The sequence below is a fragment of the Pan troglodytes genome, chromosome 5 (genome assembly GCF_028858775.2).
Source record: "Pan troglodytes isolate AG18354 chromosome 5, NHGRI_mPanTro3-v2.0_pri, whole genome shotgun sequence".
Classification (NCBI taxonomy): domain Eukaryota; kingdom Metazoa; phylum Chordata; class Mammalia; order Primates; family Hominidae; genus Pan; species Pan troglodytes.
In genome coordinates, this window is record NC_072403.2 from 172303860 (window position 1) to 172322798 (window position 18939).

At 45.3% G+C, this 18939-nt stretch overlaps 1 long non-coding RNA gene across 2 annotated transcripts; it reads left to right on the forward strand.

Annotated features, from left to right (window-relative positions):
- Positions 1 to 1030: 1030 nt before the first annotated feature.
- On the forward strand, positions 1031 to 18001 carry LOC104007059 (uncharacterized). Of its 2 annotated transcripts, none has more exons than XR_010158235.1 (3): positions 1031 to 1480; positions 1696 to 1812; positions 14202 to 18001. It is a non-coding gene; the product is annotated as an uncharacterized LOC104007059 (long non-coding RNA). The 2 variants fall into 2 exon arrangements; XR_001718879.3 differs by lacking the exon at positions 14202 to 18001 and adding an exon at positions 2399 to 2529.
- The last annotated feature ends 938 nt before the right edge of the window (positions 18002 to 18939 follow it).

Sequence of the window (18939 nt, forward strand, 5' to 3'; positions counted from 1 at the left end):
ATTGAGGTCTATGCAACCTGCTTGGCTAAGGTGATGTCTACCTGAGACAAAAATGATAGAAATAGATTGTCTCGCAGTGACGGGTGCCATCTGTCCTCTATGCAGCTAAGATGGAAAAGCAGTGGGAGCAAAGGGGAGGGTCAGCAGAGCAGCAGAGCCTGGACTGTAGCCCAGCCTGGCCCTAATGTATCCGTGTCACCAGGGCAAGTTCTAATACCTCTTGTAACAGGGCCATTATCCCTAAGTCAGAGAGCTGATGGATGAGATCGCATAGGACTATTACTGAGCACAGTGGCTTCAGTAGTTGGAAGTTATTCACGGAGACACTTTCACCCTCTCTATTCCTCCCTTGTTTTCTTCCTCGGTGCACCCCATCCATCCGTCACATGCCTTGTTCTCCTTCCTCAACTTCCTGCTGCCCACTTGCATCACAGCAGGGTGGGCTGGGTGTAGGGCTCCTGGCCAGGCACAGTGGCAGGTGATCTGTGGGAGGATCGCAGAGCCTCCCAGAGGGAAGGCAGCTTAGAGGACAGTAGGCAGCACCATCTGACACTTCAATTCCTCAACACCTGTCCCAAGTAGTTACACGGAAATGCTTTCAGTATTGGCTGAACCCAGGCTGTTGTTGGACTTTACAGATTGCTGGAAAGATCTTCCTCATAGCACAACAGGATTCATCTTCCAGAACTTTCCACACATTTGGACACTATTCTCCCTTTTGGGGTCAGGTAGATTAAGTTAAAACCTTCCTACACAGAACTTCGGATATTTGAAGCTTCTGTTTACCTCCGACTCTTGTCTTTTCAGAGTAAATGTTCCCAGCTCCCCACATAGTGAACATGGTCTTCTCACCACCCCCAGGGACAGCCCTGAACTCTGTTTTGGTTTATCTCTTGCCTCCAGGAGAGGAGTCTGGGGCCTGGCACATCACTTGGGTGGGTCCCCCGGGTGTGCTGTAGAGCCAGCGGTTATCTCCTCCTGCAGAGCTGGGGCTGACATCCCTCAGTGAGTTCAGTGTGCAGAAGGCAACTCTAAACCACTTCTATTTCCATCCTGCTGAGCGAGGCTTCCGGGAGGGCTGACTAGAACTCTCCTTGGGCTTTCTTCATCAGTGTCGTTCTGATTTTATTCATTTCTCTTTACTGGTTCTATTTTCCCTACAAAATGATAGTTCTGTGCTGATATCCTTTGAGGCAGGAAATTGGAATTCGCCTGGTGATGATAGGAGGAGGCATCCGTTGGGGGAGGAGGGGGCATGAGGGTGGCTAACTCACCCCTCCTGTGGTTCCCGCTCCGCTTTCCTCTTATACTCCCGGCCTTCACGCCAAGCCTGTAGCTCTAGAAATCACAAAAGGACTGGACCCTGTTCTTTAAAAGGCAAAGCATGAGTCTAACACAAAACCACAGAGAGGATCCGGCGGACTTCACGGGTGTAATTTTGAAGAGTTCTAGGGAATCATTTTGTAAAAGACCCAGTTAAGTAAGTACTAAGTTTTCTTTTTCTCAGATATTCATTTTTAAAGGCTGTATTATTACTCTATGTAAAATTAGGTGCAAAGTATTTGGTTTGGCCCTGGGCTTCCAAGTTAGTGGTGGGGTTTAGGACATGCCGCCCCAAAATTCAGAACCCTGGCATTTGAGAAAAGAGGCAGAGGCAGAAAGATCTCTCACGTTCCCCGGTCTTCTCCCCTGAAGCAGGTCAGTCATAGGACCTGCGTTTGAGACGTGCCCTGTTGATACCTGGAGGAAAGAAACGTCCTTATCTCTGAAGACACAAGGACTTCAGAGATAGATCTGAACAAACACCCCTTCGTAAGTTTCCCCTGGTTTATTGCCATTAGATCATAGCCTGTTTGTGCAATCACACTTCCCCACACTGTCCACTCTTCACCAACCTAAGCTTAAAAATATTCAGATTTCTCTGTTTCTTTGGGCCTTCTCTTCTGAAGGCCCTGGTGTCTTGTAAAATATGGGTAAATGTATATGATTTTCTTTTGTTAATCTCTCTCGTGTTAGTAGGGGCCACAGCTGTGCACCTAGCCATGGGAAAGGAAAAGCTGTTTTCTCTTTCCTCTTCCATGAGGTTAAGTGTGCAGCTGGGATGTGCTGCAGGACCAGGGCCAGGTGTGGGGCTCATGCCTATCACCCCAGTGCTTTGGGAGGCCAAGGTGGGAGGATCCCTTGAGTCCAGTAGTTCAAGACCAGCCTGGGCAACACAGTGAGACTCTGTTCCTAAAAAAATTTAAAAAATTAAAAAAATAAAAACATGCCACAGGACCACTGCTCAGAGCTCTTGGGTCTGGCAACCCTGGACCTTCACATGGTTTTGTTTGCCAAAGCAAAGTCCTTATTAATATCCAAATACAGTTTGAGTTTTCTTGGGCTTTATCCTCTCCAGAAACCCAGGATTGTGTCAACTTCTTGGTTGCATTGCTTTCTTCAAAGAGAGAGTGAATCCGGTAGAGATAGAAAGGATGTCCTTTACGTATCCCACAGCGGCCTCACGGAGAACGATAAGAGAACAATCATTAAAACTTTCATTGCCATAATTTTCTGCTTTCGTTTTTTAAAAGTTTGGGTTAGCAACCGATTTCCTCCTTGACCAGGTGATTATTTCCTAAGACAGTTTATCCAGAGCATTAAGGAAAACAGAGCATACCACCCTCCCACCATAGATGATAAGGGGATTCAACACAGGTGCATGTGCTAGAGTTAAGGGAACATATTAGGCTAACATGAATCTAGACTGACTTAAAAAATAGATGTCTGAAGCAAGTCTTTTAATTCACAGCAAGGCTGTGGCTCACCACTGGAAGTGTAACTGTTGTAATCTGGCTAGAGAGGAAAGTCCATTACATTTTAATTTTTTTATGACTTCATGCAGCCTGGAGCAGGGTGAAGTGGATAAAAGAGAGAGTTGTCGTCTTAGAAAAATTGCTGATTTCAGATCAGAAGAAGGAAATCAACATCAAGAGCCTGGGACATTCTGTTGGGCCAAAACAAAATAAACAAAACAAGAAAGCTGAGACTATTGGCTATGTTGACAGGAATAAGGGGCCATCTGAAAATGCTCCCATTGGCCTAAAGTGGGGGAATTTGGACATTAAAAAAAATTAACTGCAACAGGCTAGGAGTGGTGGCTCACACCTGTAATCCCAGCACTTTGGGAGGCTGAAGCCAATGGGAGCATTGCTTGAGGCCAGGAGTTCAAGACCAGCCTGGCCAACATGCTGAAACTGCGTCTCTACTGAAAAATAAATATGAAAATTAGCCAGGTGTGATGGCACGTGCCTGTAGTCCCACTTACTTGGGAGGCTGAGGCAGGAGAATTGCTTGAACCTAGGAGGTGGAGGTTGCAGTGAGCCAAGATTGCGCCCCTGCACTCTAGCCTGGGTGACAGAGTGAGACTGTCAAAAACAAAAAACAAACAAACAAACAAACAAAAACAAAAACAATTAAGTGCAACGGATTGAAATACATGAAGTATATTTTAAAAATCTATGAGTATGAGTTCATAATGATGTTTTTAAAATCCCATGAAATAATGAGTCTCAGCATTGATCTGCAATAGATATTAAGTTTACTCAATGAAATGCTGATGAGAAATTTCGTATTGGAGGGGTCAGGCTGACACCATCGCTAGAACTGGGAAAACTTGACTTTATGGGCTGCGTGTTGTAACGCAATTGGTTACAACACACAGCATATAACCTAAAACATAAACCTGAATGCACTCAAGCCTCTAAATCTGTCAATTTACAGCATGTGTTGGGGATAAAGTAACAAGCTAAATGACAATAGAAGGAAGCAATCAGACAAATGTAGGATTCAGAACATTCTGCCAATGACCTGGCTTCTCCAAGGAATCCATGACACTTCAGAGATGTAAAACCAGACCCAATGAGTGGACTGTGTTTGGATATAACTGTGAAAAAATATCTTTCAAACCATTTGAATGTGGGCTGGATATTAAATGATATTAAAGAATTATTTGTAATTTTATTAGGTCTGGTCATCATGGCCTTGCTTTAAAAAGGGAGGCCTAATTAATTAGAATACATCATACTGAAGTATTTGTGGGTGACATGGCACATTGCCTGCTATTTTATTTAAAATACTTTTTTATTAATAAAAGTGAATGCAGATGGAGAAAACAAGAGTGTCAAAATTAAAGCCACCAAAAATGTAGTCACTGTGACAAAGGACGTTACCCATGAGCCACGTCGGGCCTTCTGATCCTTGTGCCTCTGGTGGCATCCTTGGTCAGCTTTCAATGGCTTTCTTACTTTATTAGTTTCAAAAGACCTTCCTAAATCCATCCACTTGTTCTTTTAGTTTTTTACTGCCTCATGTTTCCTACTGTACAAGTTGGTGTCAACGAAGTGGGATTTGCTAGAATGACCATGGCTCTGGGAAACATGGTTTGGGAAGAGAAAGGATAAAAGGGTGGGGGGTGAGGAACCTTCGATTCCTTGGTGGCCACGTGCTCAGCCGTGTGTGGAGCCACAGTTGTGCTGTGCTCAGTTACTAAAAGTGAAAGTTATCAGTGGTACTGAGAGATGGCTCCAGCTCCCTGGGAGCTGGTTCACCGGATGTGTAAGGAAATGCAAACTAGGGTAAAATGTTCAATTCCTTGGTTATTGTTATATGTAACAGCTAAAATGAAACTAAAAGGCAGTGCTGGCTCAGACCTTGATGCTAGACCAAGCTCAGATTTCAGTGGGTCTGAGTTTCAGCCACTGGCCTGAAAGCCACCCTCAAGGGAAAAATGATGCAGGAACAACGTGAAGTATCTCTAAGATCCCTGGTCACCAGCAGGTAGTCCATGTGGGGAGAGGGCCAAACCAGAAGACTATTGAAACCAGAGGTGCCATGTGAAGGAACTGTTCATTTTGTAGATCAGTATCATCAGCTTCCTGAGGAGTCTTTAGTAAAAATGGGTTATGACAGCAACAAATTTAGGATGAATATCTTTGGTTTGGAATGCTGCAGAGTGGAAGAGCGTGTTTGGGTCCATGCAGTACCCACGGCTTGCTATGGAAAAATCACAGGTGGCTCTAAGTGATCAGACACACAGAAGGTTATTCTCAAGGGAACAGCCAGCCTGGTGGACTGGTTACAGTCACTGTAAGATTTGTGTATCCTGAGAAGAGGGACTGTTGTCTCCTCCTATAACTGAAGTGGAGTACCCCAGATGAAGTGGCGGACATGCTTTGCGTGCAAGCCATGTGGGACTGTCTTTTTGATGACCGTGATATTCACCTGTTAAACATGCCTGTTACCCATGTAAAGCAATATATATATAATAGAGAGAGACACAGAGAGAGAGAGAGAGATGGAGTCTCACTCTGTCGCCCAGGCTGGAATACAGTGGCATGATCTTGGCTCACTGCAACATCCACATCCCGGGTTCAGGCAATTCTCATGCCTCAGCCTCCTGGCTAGCTGGGATTACAGGTGCCTGCCGCCACGCCCAACTAATTTTTGTATTTTTAGTAGAGACAGGGTTTCACCATGCTGGCCAGGCTGGTCTTGAACTCCTGACCTCAGGTGATCCACCCACCTTGGCCTTCCAAAGAGCTGGGATTACAGGCATGCGCCACTGCGCCCTGCCGTAAAGCAGTATTAATTGGGCATGCTAAATGGGAACCAGTGAGACCGTCTGAGCCCACAGTGGAGAGTTGAAGCTGGAGTGTTGGTATGGCCAGATTCTCTCTGTGTTAGGTCTGTGTGGTGTGTGCACTGGAGCTTACATCAAAGCCTGTGAGCACCTCCCAGTGACAACTACTGGGACTCTGGTCTGGAGAATTCTCATTTAAGGGGTATTTACTAACTTGGTCTCAGACATTACTGGAAACTACTCTTATGACTGAAGGACATAAAATGATCTTAAAACATGAAATACCCCTGATGTCTTGGGTGATATCAGAGAAATGCTCTAATGGGAATGGCAGTACCCTAGAAGAGTCCTGTAATAAAATGGAAGTGGTTTATACAGGATCATGCTGCCTAGGGAATACAAGGAGGCGATATGAGCAGGGAGCCCATTTTCCTCTAGGACTGAATCTGGAGCTATGTGAGGAGCTTCTGGATTCTATCGTCAGTTGAACAGAGCCCTGTCAACCTCTCTCAACTGACCGACCAAGAGTTGCTTGGTTTGTGGGTGGCGGTTCCAAGGTGAAGAGACACACAGTCCTGTTGGAAGGGCTACTTTGATCAAAGCAGGCTAAAACAAATCAACTTGGTGGGCTGAAATGCATGCTGTTACCTAACAGTGATGGAAGAATTGAAGGGTTGTAGAAGCTCCTGTGTTTGGGGTTTTATTGACTTTCGGGCAGCGACCAGTGGCCTGGCCATACACTCAGCAAGAGGGCCATGGAAACCTGGCTATTAAAAGGACTCCCCCATGGAGCACAGCCCTGTGGAAATCTGAGGGTGCATTAAAGTAAAACAAGTCAATGCTTATCAGAACTCCCTTCCAGATTCCAAAGGTGACTGGAGTTAACAAGCAGTTATCCCTGTGTCCTCCCCTGACTTGGGCAGCTGGGTCCATGAAATAAGTGGGTAGCTGCAGCAGTGCAGAGATGGGCTGAATCTAGACATGTTCTGTATAGACGCTGACTCTAGTCTGGGCTTTGCTTACCCGGTGGAAGATGCAAATGCTCACCGTGCCATTCAAAAGCCAGAACAGAAGATATTGCACCAATTTGGATGGCCCAGTCACATTTCTTTAGACTAAGGAACACACTTTACAGCCTGTAATATCCAACAATGGGCAGAGCTAGTCTCCTCAGGGTAATAGTTTGATAGAAAAGTAGAACAGGCAATTCAAACATTAGTTGTCCTAAACGGGGGGAGATGAAGACACGAAGGGCTGGCTTGCACATCTTCACAAGTGTAGTGCACACTCACCATGAGTGGGGCTAAAGGAGTGTTCCCCTAACACTTTCCTCCGTTTCCTGGTGGATCTGGGGTAGAGGGGTGGGAGGATGCTGGTATGACTATGCAGTTCTTGCCAAGGGAGAAGTACACAGGCATAATGACTGCAATTTTTTTTGTCCTTCCCTCTCTACATCACGTTAACTTTTTTTCCCCTACCTGATGCAGGGGTCATAGGCCCAGGGCTGCAATTATAAATGCTGACAGCAGGGATGATTCCTAAGCAGGAAATTGTCACTATGTTTTTAAAACTTGTGTCAGAATTCCCAAGGGCCTGATGGGGATGGGTTTTGCCTTCACCCCATCTGGCAAACTGGGGTTAACACAGAATGAAGCTATCTTGTTTGGTGGTAAGTATAGCCCACTGCTTTGTACCCTGTCTGAACGGAGTGGACCCAGGGAGGGGCACTTGCTAGACCAGTAATGCTCCCAGCAATCTAGACCAGCACAGTGGCTGATCTGAGTGTCCCTTCCAAGGGTAGAAACGTTTGGGTCTAAACAAAGAGAAGGAGAAATCATAGCTGAGGGTAAAGGAGTGAATAAAACGCTCCCGTAATGAGGGAAGTCTCATATTATATTAACACTGATAATGCTCCAGAGTAAGAGATATCATTGCCTCTTAGCTCAATTATCCCAGATGCCCAGAAGGGTAAAGCTATGTGTTTGCCGAGGCCACTCCTGCTTTTGAAGCCCTACAGGACAGGGTGGAAGCTTGCAAATCTGAGTAGCCCCACCTTGGGAGACATTTCCATAAGATATGATGATGGACTGGACTAACTATTAATGAATGAATGGGATTCTAGTCATGTGACAGTATCTTTTGAGTTGTATATCATTTTGCTGTAAGAGATCGGTGGCCAGAGACAGGGGGTGGACTGTGATACTGTACTATAATAAGAAATATCTATTGGTCTCTGCCCCGAGTTCCTGGCGCAGACCTCCTAAAACCCTTGTAATTTCCTGGGCAATAGAGGTGCTAGGTGCATCTTTTATTCTGATGTTTGGTCTTTGACTCTGGTTCCTGACACAAAACTCCTAACCCCTGGAATTTCCTGGGTGACAGGAGCATCTTTTTTTCCTGGTGGACTCCTGCATGGGGGCTGGTCACCAGAAAGACCAAGCCATCTCCTCTGGGAAGAGAAGAGGGGCTGGAAATGGAGTTAATAATCGATGACACGTATGTGATGAAGCTGCCATAAAAATCCCTGAACTGCAGGGTGTGGAGAGCTTCTGGGTTGTTGGACATGGGGGAGTGCCTGGAGGGAGGGAAGGTTCCCTCTGTGCCCCTTCCTCATGCCCTACCCTGCGCATCTCTCCATCTGGTGCTCATCTGTATCCTTTACAATACCCTTGATATTAGTAGTAAACTGGTAAATGTAAGTCAACTGTTCCCTGGAGTTCCATGAGATGCTTTAGCAAATGAATCAAACCTGAGGCGGAAGTCATGGGAACTCCTGATTTATAGCTGATTCATTGGAAGTTCTGGAGGTCCAGCCTTGCAATTGGCATCATACAGGCAGTTTTGTGGGACTGGGCCCTTAACCTGTGGATGGCAACTCCCAGTAGATACTGTCAGAATTGATGTGTGGGGAAAAACCCGGACATCTGGTCACAGAAGTGTTCTGTGCTGTGCTGAGAGCATAGGAGGGGAAATCAGTTTGCTTGTGTTTTCCTGCCACGTAACAGAGCCTCTTCTGGGAGAACCTGGGATTCTCTTCTTTCAAGCCTGATGGACCCAAAGGACTTCATCTCCCTGGGTCCTTCCTTCTACACAGGATTTTCTTTTTAAGGCTTTTAAGCACAATCACCATGGAAAAAAAGGACAGAAGGTTACTGTTGGGTTCCCCCAAAATATATGTTGAAGTCCTAATCCCCAGCACTTCAGAGGTGACCCTGTTTGGAGACAGGGCTGTTACAGATGTAATTACTTGAGGTCCTGCTGGGGTAGGTGGGCCACTGGTCCGATGTGCCTGGCGTCCTTACAAGAAGAGAAGAGACATATGCACATGGCTGTGGAGATGCAGGCAGAGGCTGGAGCGCTGCAGCTGTGAGCTAGGGAACACCAGGGATCCACGTCCACCCCAGGAGCTGGGAGAGGCAAGGAAGCATTCTCCCTTACAGATTTCAGAGGCGGCATGGCCCTGCTGACACCTTGGTACCAGACTTCTGGCCTCTAGAACCATGCGAGAATAAATTTCTGTTGGTTTCAGCCACCCAGTTTGCGGTCCTTTGTCACCGCAGCCCTAGAAGCCAACACAACTATGGCAGGGGGTTCCAGAATCTAGTAGTAATTCTGTGATGTGCTTCATGGCAAGGCGGGGAGCATCTTTGCTGATCAGCTTCTCGCTGAAATCTCCAGGCCCTCATAGTCTCACTCCTGTATTCCTAGGGACAAAGCCTGCTATAGTCTGAATGTTGGTGTCCCCTGCCAAATTCATATGTTGGAAACTGATGCCCAATGTGATAGTATTAAGAGGTGGGGCCTCTGGGAAGTGATTAAGTCACAAGGACCCCACCCTTGTGAATAGGATTAGCGCCCTTATAAAGAGACTTGAGTGAGCTTCCTCGCCCTTGCTGCCATGTGAGGAGGCAGCAACAGGACACCATCTATGAAACCTCACAAGACCCTTAATCTGCTGGCATCTTGACCTTGGACTTTTGAGCCTTCTGAACTGTGAGCAATACATTTCTGTTGTTTATGAATTGCTCAGTTTAGGGTATTTTGTTACAGCAGCTCAAACAGATTAAGACAGAGCCCAACCAAACACCCCCTCCTTGGCTCGCTCCCCTCCTTCCTTTTGTTGCCTCTCCCCTCATTAAGGCACGGGAAGGGAGAGATGAGGGATAAACAAGCGTGGTGACGGATTGGTCCTAGACTGACGTGGATGATGTATGCATCAGAGATTTCCTGGGCCTTGCTCTGACTTTGGTCTTCCAGCAGTGCGCCGGCCTGCTCTGCCCTGCTCTGCCCCGCTCTGCCCCGCTCTGCCCTGCTGGCCTCAGCCTTCCTCTTTCATCATTGTTCACCTCACTCCCATCCACCTTCTTCCCTTGTTCCCAAACCTATCCTGATGAGAAGTTTGAATTCTGTTTTAAGAAAGACCTTCCAATGCAGTGTGGAGTGAGGGCCATTCCCACATATATACACACTCCATACTCGTTTGAAGCGATTTTGTGAATTACAAAACCACCGTAATTTTCAGGAGTAGTGGCATGTCTTAGTAGGAAATGTTGAATGGAATCACAAAAAGCTTGAGAATAAGAAAAATAAAAAGATAGGATGTGCTGACATTTTTGAAAGCCCTAAAATAATTTGGTGCCCATAGTGGGAACCTTGTCATACTTATTTACATGGTATGGAAGGCTATTTGACAAAAAAATCAAATGAGGTATAGGAATAGTAACTCATTATAAATTGGGGACAATAAAGCCAAATTCCACTGGATTTTAAAGTTATAAAAATGATTCTCTAGTCCCTAAATTAGGGATAAAAAAGTCCATAGGCAGCTTTGGGGCTGAAAGGGGTTCAGTAAGCATCTTGCTGTATAATGGAGCAAGTCCTGACCCAGAAAAGAATCTGTACTTTGTCCTAGATGGGCTATAACTTGCTCTGTGACTGCCATCACGTGTGTTCTGGCAGAGATTCATAGGCAGGCAGAGGAGTGGGGAAGCTTCCTAGCAGAAAAGGGAAGGTGTCAGGTGTGTGCTGACTGGAGGCTACTGGCCGGGGAAGCTGGAAGGAAGTGGGCTATCCAGAGGTGGTGCATCCATCCTCTGTAGCTGGTTAGGGCACTTAGTTCACTCTTTCCAGTTGGGGTTGATTGTAGAGTTCTAACTTTATACGTGGTCTGGCCATTGTCCATGTGTATATTCAGTCTCTCCCAAGCTAGTCATCTGGTGAGTGACCAATAAGCTTTAGTTACTCAATACAAAGAAACCAAACCAGCATTAGATGGGGAGGAGAGTTCCATCTAGAGATGTAACACTGTGATAGTGGAAGCAGTCCCAAAGAATGATAGCCTATGATGCCATGCTTGGGGGTGTGGCCTTCCAGTCTCATCAGAAAAAGTACAGAGCTCAGAGCAGAATCACATGGAAGCAGCTCTCCCCTAGACTCTCCTAGATGTTAGGTCTCTGAGATCATAGTAATGCAGTCAGCAATGAAACCTACTTGGTTAATTAGAGAAAGACAGCTCCATCGATGTAAGAGAGAAGTCTGGTAAGCCTTCTTATGGAAAATTCTTTACCTATTTTCCCTTCAAATATTGTTTCTGCTCCATTCTCTCAACTTTCTCTCAGCTGGAATCTTTCCATAAATAAGTTGGAGCTTTTCATTCTTTTCTCCATTTCTTTTCACTTTTTGTCTATATTTTCTATCTCTTTAGTTCTCTGGGTCAAAGTCTATTTTGTGTTCTCAGATGTAGTTTCGGCTCACTAGTTTTCCCTTCTGTTGCGTTTGGCTTACAGTCTAACTTGTCTGTGGCATTTTATTTTAATGGCTGAATTTGTACTTATGGTGTTTTTTCAATCAATCTCCTTGTTCTTTTTAAATGTAATTTTGCATTCTTATATTACACATTAAATACTTCCTTTATATGTTCAAACTTTGAAAACAGACCCACTTAAAATATTTTTCACATTCCCTTATTTTTCTGTTCCTGGGAGTGAGTTACCCCCAACTCTTAGCTTTATTTGGGGAACTCAGTTTCAGCTTCTCATCACATACAGGCTTGAGGCCACAAATTCGGTTTCTCCTTGAGTACTAAACTCCAGTGCCAAGGGATTCACTGCACCCCATGGACTCAAATCATGTTGAAACTCAAGAGCCGCCTCTCTGATTTCAGTTTCCTTCTATGACTCTATGACTCTATGACTCTAGCACCTTTCTTGCTTTTGAGCTCTCTTTCCCACAATGGTTCTATTCAGCATTTATCTGTGGGAGGAGCAGCCAGGTCTGCTCAGTCTCACATGTTAACCAGTGTCAATGAGTATTTGTAATGCACCTACTGTATGCCCACTGGGGCTAGGCACTGAGGATACAGAAATAAACAAGGCATGGGCTTTTCCCTCAAGAAACTTATAGTCCAAAGGACCAGACAGCAAATGAACCAACATTTATAATAAAATGCAAGATGTGCGATGGTACAAGTATTGCAGGTTTTATGGAAGTCCCAAGGAGGGGCATCTGACTCAGGCTTAAGGGGAAGTAAGGGGAGGTCAGCAAAGAAAATGCATGTTCTTCTAAGCAAAGATCTTATTGGAACAAATGAATGAGAAAGGGCATTTTTGTGGGGAAAGCATTTTGGCTTTATTTTCTTTTTAAATCTGTGTGTAGGCCCTAAATCCACAGTCGTACACGGACATCCTTGCCTCCCTACTTCTCATAGTATGAGGCTTTCGTGACTTACGTGTTTCCTTTCAGCACCAAAGGTATCAACTGATGAATCATTTATTCAGCAAACATCATGCAAACAGTTATTAAGGTCACTTCCCAAAAGGTTAATTTTACTGCTTGGATATAGGTTATAACCTGGAAGACTTTGAATCATTGCCAACTGCCATTGTAAATATTTATGAGAAGTTTGTTCCCAATGTCTTAGGAAGCATTATTCTGTTGTTTTTGTTTTTCTGTATACATTAACATGGATAAAGAAATATCCATGTTATGTGCCATCCACATATTTTTGGTAAGGTATAAAAATTAGGCTGGGCATGGCAGGTCATGCCTGGGCAACGCGGTGATCCCCTGTCTTTACAAAAATAAAAAAAAAATTAGCTGGGCATGGTGGCTCACATCTGTAGTCCCAACTATTTGGGAGGCTGAGGTGGGAGGATTGCTTGACCCCAGGAGGTCGAGGCTGCAGTGAGCTCTTGACTGCACCATTGCACTCCAGCCTGGGTGACAGAGTGAGACCCTGTCCCAAAAAATAAAATAAAATAACAAAATGAAATAAAAATTGTTTTTTTTATCTTGAGGATAAAGGATCTGGAATGAAAGAAATATACTGAACTATCTGTAGGACCATAAGATGTTTAAGCTGGATGTTACCTTGTTGAAAATGAGGTAAATCTAGGTGAAAACAGGGTTTCTTACCCTCAGTACAATTGAAATTTTGGGTCAGATAATTCTTTGTTGTTGAGGGGCTTTTCTGTGTATTGTAGGATGTTGAGCAGTGTCTCTGGTCTTTATTGACTAGGTGCCCATAGTCATGACATGCTGCATGTCCCCAGATGAGAACTGCTGATCCAGATTCTTCATTCTAGAGCTAAGAAATGAAGGCTCAGAAAGGGAGGGTGATATGGCTTAGACAGCCAGTGAGAATCAGAATTTGGACCAGCACCTCTGGGTTGCTGACTTTATAAGGCTCTTCTCACAAAAATGAACTGCAACAAAACCTGCTGGCTAATATTAGCCTCTCAATCCCATTTGCATCAGAGCCCCGGGCTCAGACCCTCAGAATAATGTAGCTTCTATTGAGAAACTCAAATTTGGCAAGCTTGTCCTGTTTGAGTTGTCTCCAATTCACTTAAGAACCAGGATTTTTGTGAAATTTCAATGACAGTCATTGAGTTGATTCTGAGTGACCAAAATGTTCCTTCCAAACTCACACTTTCTTTTTCAACAAGTGTCTGTTTCTCTTTCCGTCTGCTTGTGAAAAAACAAATCCTTTGAGCCAGTCCCAGAGGATTATTTTATACTTGATCATTTTCCATGGTACTAATGATTGAGTGACTGCATGCATGCTTGCCAAACAGTAAATAAATCCGTACATAGCTTTTGTTCATTTGATAATAGGGTGTAATATATGCAAAGTTAAAGTTCACTTCATGAAAACACCCGGTTTTATTTGAGGTTTTTTCTTCTGGTCAGTGAACCCAAAGGCCTAGGGAAAAAAATCAATTCACATGTTTGAAACACTGTGGTCCTGCCATTTGCCTCTCATTCATCATGTTGACAAACAAATGTAAGGGAAAACAGAGGGTGAATGAGACCAGGCTCCAGAATGTTCTTCCTGGGGGAGCGTACCGTTGCGGGTGCAGCCCTCTCTGGTTGGCAAGAGGCTCCCTCACCTCCAGGTTGCCCAGGGTCATTTGGCAGGCCTGTGTTGGATTCTGACACTTTGCAGAGCTGTTGTCACCGAGACCAGCGGCTTGTGGTTGGGAAAGACCACCCGAGCCAGCGAGTGGTCAGTGACATTCAAGCTAAGCTCAATTTATGTCAGTATGCCGGTGACGAAATTCACAACTTGATTCTCCCTCAGGGCTGCCGAGTGTCTGACGGGACAAATCCTTCCAACGGCCGCAGCAGGTGCTTCTTCTAGCCCTGTGTTGCAATGACCTGCAGCTCCCGGGGATAACTCAGGCACGCTGCTGACGCCATCAGGAGGCTCAACACCCTCACCCGCTTACGCTACGACCAGCAAAAGCAAACCCCGCAGCTGCCTGCCAGCCGGGAAGAAGGACTGTGTTTCCATGTTGTGAGTCTCCTCATTGCAGCCAGATGATGAATTTGCTGCTGGCTTTGTGCGAAACCGAGAAATACCCAGCGTCCAGCTGAGGGCCCGGGTGGCAACAAAATCAAGCCGATGAATTAAAGAAATACGGCCTGGTCAGGATGCCTGGAGGCCTCAGAGTTCTGATCTTTCTTCTGAGTTACTACATCTTCTGAACTGCTCCCAGGATGGTGTTCGTGATAAGTTGGTTTGCCCAGTAAAACTGTCGCCCAGTGGAGGCAAGCCCTACCTCCTGTCCTTTCTCATGCAGTGGTGTGGAGCATGGTGGGGAAGAAAGGGCATTCGACAGCAAGTCAAAAACTTTGGATTTCATTCATGGCTGTGACACTTTTGGGAGTTGGGGTCAGTGGCTCAGTGTTGGGGGGATCTCATTTCTCTCCAACTCCATAGGGCTGTGAGATCACCCACAGCTTTGATTTGCATGTCCAAGCTCATCCCAGCACTTTCTCCTCAGAATCTGGCTAACACTTCAAGTCACTCACTAGCTTCCAGAACTATGGTTAGCTCAGACTCAGTTGTAGCTTCCCCAAACTGTCATCCTACTGTTTTTATCTTACAGTTGAAGGAACTGAATCCCAAACAGCCCGAGCAACCCATTCAGAATCACACCACAGATTTCCTCACCCCTCTTCCACACCACAGAGCCTTCCCATTTTTACGTCTTTTATATTAAGACAAAACCAAAAACTCATAATTAAGGCAGTAGTGTAGAAACCTGAAAGATATTTTGTTTTAAAAGGTTCACTGTAAACCAGGATTTAGAAAATGCAAACCCTTGGGTAAAATGAAGTGTTTTCAGGACACTCACCAGCAGGATCCCTGGCCCCAATTCTGAGAATGTGACCATAAGGACAAGAGGCCTGACTGGTCACCCCGGGCCAGGCCACCTCTCTGACAGTCTGGGATTCTCCCTGCATGCCCCAGATCCATCCTAATGATGCAGCTCAGGTGCTGAGAGCAACTGATCAGATGTTGGCAGAGTCATCTAAATCCATAGGCAGCCAAGCAGCCACTCTACTTTGCCTGGCAGAGCTGCAGCAGGCACCTGCAGACACCACCCAAGAGACATTTCTGCAGTCGCTGAAATGTCTGGAATCTGTACTCCTGGAGCAGTGGCGAGTGGGCACAGGTGGCTATGGAGACTTAGAATGGGGCTAGTGCAAGTGGGAAACTGCATTTGCAGTTTTATGTCATTCTAACTGGTTTAAAGTTTATGCAGCCACATGTGGTTAGCGACTAAAGCACTGGACAACACAGTTAGAAAAGTCCCTCTCCTGGGCACTGCCAGCTGCAGGCACATTCCTAACCTAAGACGTCCTGCTTGTTCCTCTGGGTGTGTGGGCTGCAGTCTCAGTGTCTGCTCACGCATGTGGACACACCTGCCTTTGCCAGCACATAACTCACCCACCCCTTCGCACACACATACACATGCCCCCAATTCATCTTAACTTTGAGTGTCCAAGTCTTTTCTTGGCCTCACCTGCAGTCTTGATGCCCCAGGTAGGAATCTTTGCATATTGAGGGAGGGGCCTGTGGGAAGCAAACTGCATTCTCGTCCTTACTCCGTGATCGTCAAGGATTCACCCCTGCCATCTTCTCCCCCTGACCTCAGCGAGAGCACCGTTCAGCAGTTTGCCTAACTGAGAATCCACAGCTCCTCGTCCCTGTCTGGCTCCCTGTCTCGGAAGCAATGTTCTCGCGTCTTCCTCCAGACAGGCAGCTGCTGGCATCTTCACAGCTCCCTCTCTCCGCGGCTGAAGTCAGGACCCACAGATGGTGCCGCTTGTTTTCCTCGGCAGCTCTGCTTACCGCATTTACAGGGGTGGCAGAAGCCAGTGCGAATGAATATTAAATCAACTAAGGCAGAACTTCTCAAAATACACTCCTCAAAACAGGTTTTTTTCTTTTTTTTCTTTTTTTTTTAACCCCACAGACTGAGTCCATTTTAGCTTCAGCGAAAACCACACTCTCACCTTCCTTTCTGTGAATTACCAGGAAAGAGCTCAATTTTACTTTTTTTTTTTTTTTTTCTGTCAAACATTTTCTTCCTAAACTTTTTGGCTGCTACCTGTTTTCAAGCAGACGGCTAATCCGGTAGCAAATGAACTGGGTTTTTCTTAGGCTTGACATATTTCTGTCAACAGCCTTTTTCTTTTTTTTAAACTAAGCCCAGATTTTTGTGCAAAACCAAGAAATACCCAGTGTCCAACTGAGGGCCCGGGTGGCAACAAAATCAAGCCAATGAATTAAAGAAATATTGCCTGGTCAGGATGCCTGGACGCCTCAGAGTTCTGATCTTTCTTCTGAATGACTACATCTTCTGGACTGCTCCCAGGATGGTGTTTGTGGTAAGTTGGTTTGCCCAGTAAAACTGTCACCCAATGAAGGCAAGCCCTACCTCCTGTCCTTTCTCATGCAGTGGTGTGGAGCGTGGTAGGGAAGAAAGGGCATTCGACAGCAAGTCGAAAACTCTGGATTTCATTTGTGGCTCTTACACTCCTTTTTGAAGGGAGTTTTGAAGCAAGCTTGCATGCGGTTACACCTGAACTCTCAGTTAAGAGCAATTCCATTCTTCCAGTTGCTTGGGCCAAAAACTTCTATATCAGTCTTAACTTGTATTTCTCTCATACACATATGCAGTCTGTCAGCTCCACCTCCACCAAATATGGACATCTGGATGCCATTCCTACCTCCCCTGCCAACCCCCTGGTCCAAGCGACCATGGCCTCTCAGCTGGGTGAATGCAAGAGACCCTTCTCTGATCTCCTTGTATCACCCTTGAGCTTTTAAAATCTATTTCCCACCCAGCAGCCTAAGAACCCCCTTCCCCCTCTGTGGTTCTCCTCCTCACTCAGGAATAAGCCCTGCACGATCTAGAGCCCCTTCCCGGCCTCTCCCTGCACGGGCATCCCGCCCTCGCTTCCCCTTCCCCCTTCCTCACCCCTCCCCCGCCTCTTTCCCGTCGTCCAGCACACCCTGCTCCACCTCCGTGGGCACTTGCTGTTTCCTCTGCCAGAACACTGTTCCCAGTATCTTCACAACCCAATCCCTCACTTCCTCCATATTCTGGCCTTCCTAAGCATTTTATCTGAAGTTCCAGCATCCTCTTGCCCCAACACGTAATACAGACACACATTCCTGGCTTTAGTGTTCCTTGCTAACATTTCGCTCTTGAAAGCATATCTCAGGCAGTTACTCTGTTTATTTTCAATCTCCCGCGTAAGAACGTAGCTTCCTGAGGGCAGGAATTTGGGTCTCTTTTGTTCACTGCTGTGACCTCGTTGTCCAGAGGAGTGTCTAGCCCTCCGTAGGCACTCGGGAAAAGTTAAGTGACTTCATGAAGGCGTCTTCTCCACAGCAGTACCCACATTCTGTATTGTGGTGTCAACGCTGGCTCACTTTGAAATGACTGGCCTCTAATGTAGAGATAACCCAACCCTCAACACAGTCACTGCCCGACTCTTCAAAAGCCCTATAACCATTGAGGTAGGTTATTAAACTTAGTATCATAGGCTGTTTTAAAAAAACGACAAGGATTTTTGAGGTATAACTGGTGTACAATAAACTGCATACCATTTAAGTGTAAAGTTTGGTAAACATTGATGTGTATGCATCATTACCACATGAAATATAATGAATATGCCCATTATCTCCTCCAATTTCCTCATGCCCTTTGTAATTCCTTCCTCTTGCCCCCTACCCTTTTCTACACAACTATTGATCTGTTCTCTGTCACTACAGATTCGCTTGCATTTTCTAGAGTTGTAAGTAGATGAAATCATGCATTACGTACTTTTCTCCTAGCTTCATTCGCTCAGCATGGTTATTTTGAGAATCATCGATGTCATTGTGTGCATCAGAATCCATTTCTTTTTACTGCTCAGTAGCATTCCACATTTATCCACTCATCTGTTGATAGGCATTTGGGTTAGTTCCAGTTTGGAGCTATTACTAGTCAAGCTGCTATAAACATTAGTGTACAAGTCTTTGCATGGGCATCTGCTTTCATTTCTTTGTGTAAATACTTGGGAGTGAAAATGGTTGAGTCATATGATGGGTACATGTTTAGCTTTTAAAGAAACTGCCAAACTGTTTTTAAAAATGGTCATAACATTTTGCACTCCTGCCAATAGCGAATGAGAGTTCCTATTCCTCCACATCCTTGCCAACACTTGGTATGGTTGGTCTCTTTAATTTTAGTCATTCAAGTGGCTATGTAGTATTCTCTCACTGTGCTTTTTATTTGCATTTCTCTGATGATGAACAACTTTTTAAGGTATAATTGCCATGTATTAAATTACACATGGTTACAATATACAATTTAATCTCGTACATCTTTTTGTTTACTTGCCATCCATATATCTTCTTTCATAAAGTGTGTGTTCAAACCTTTTGTCCATCTTTTATTCATTTTTTATTGTTGAGTTTTGAAAGTTCTACGTATATTCTGGATGCAAGATTGTATCCCAAGATTGTAAAGATTTCT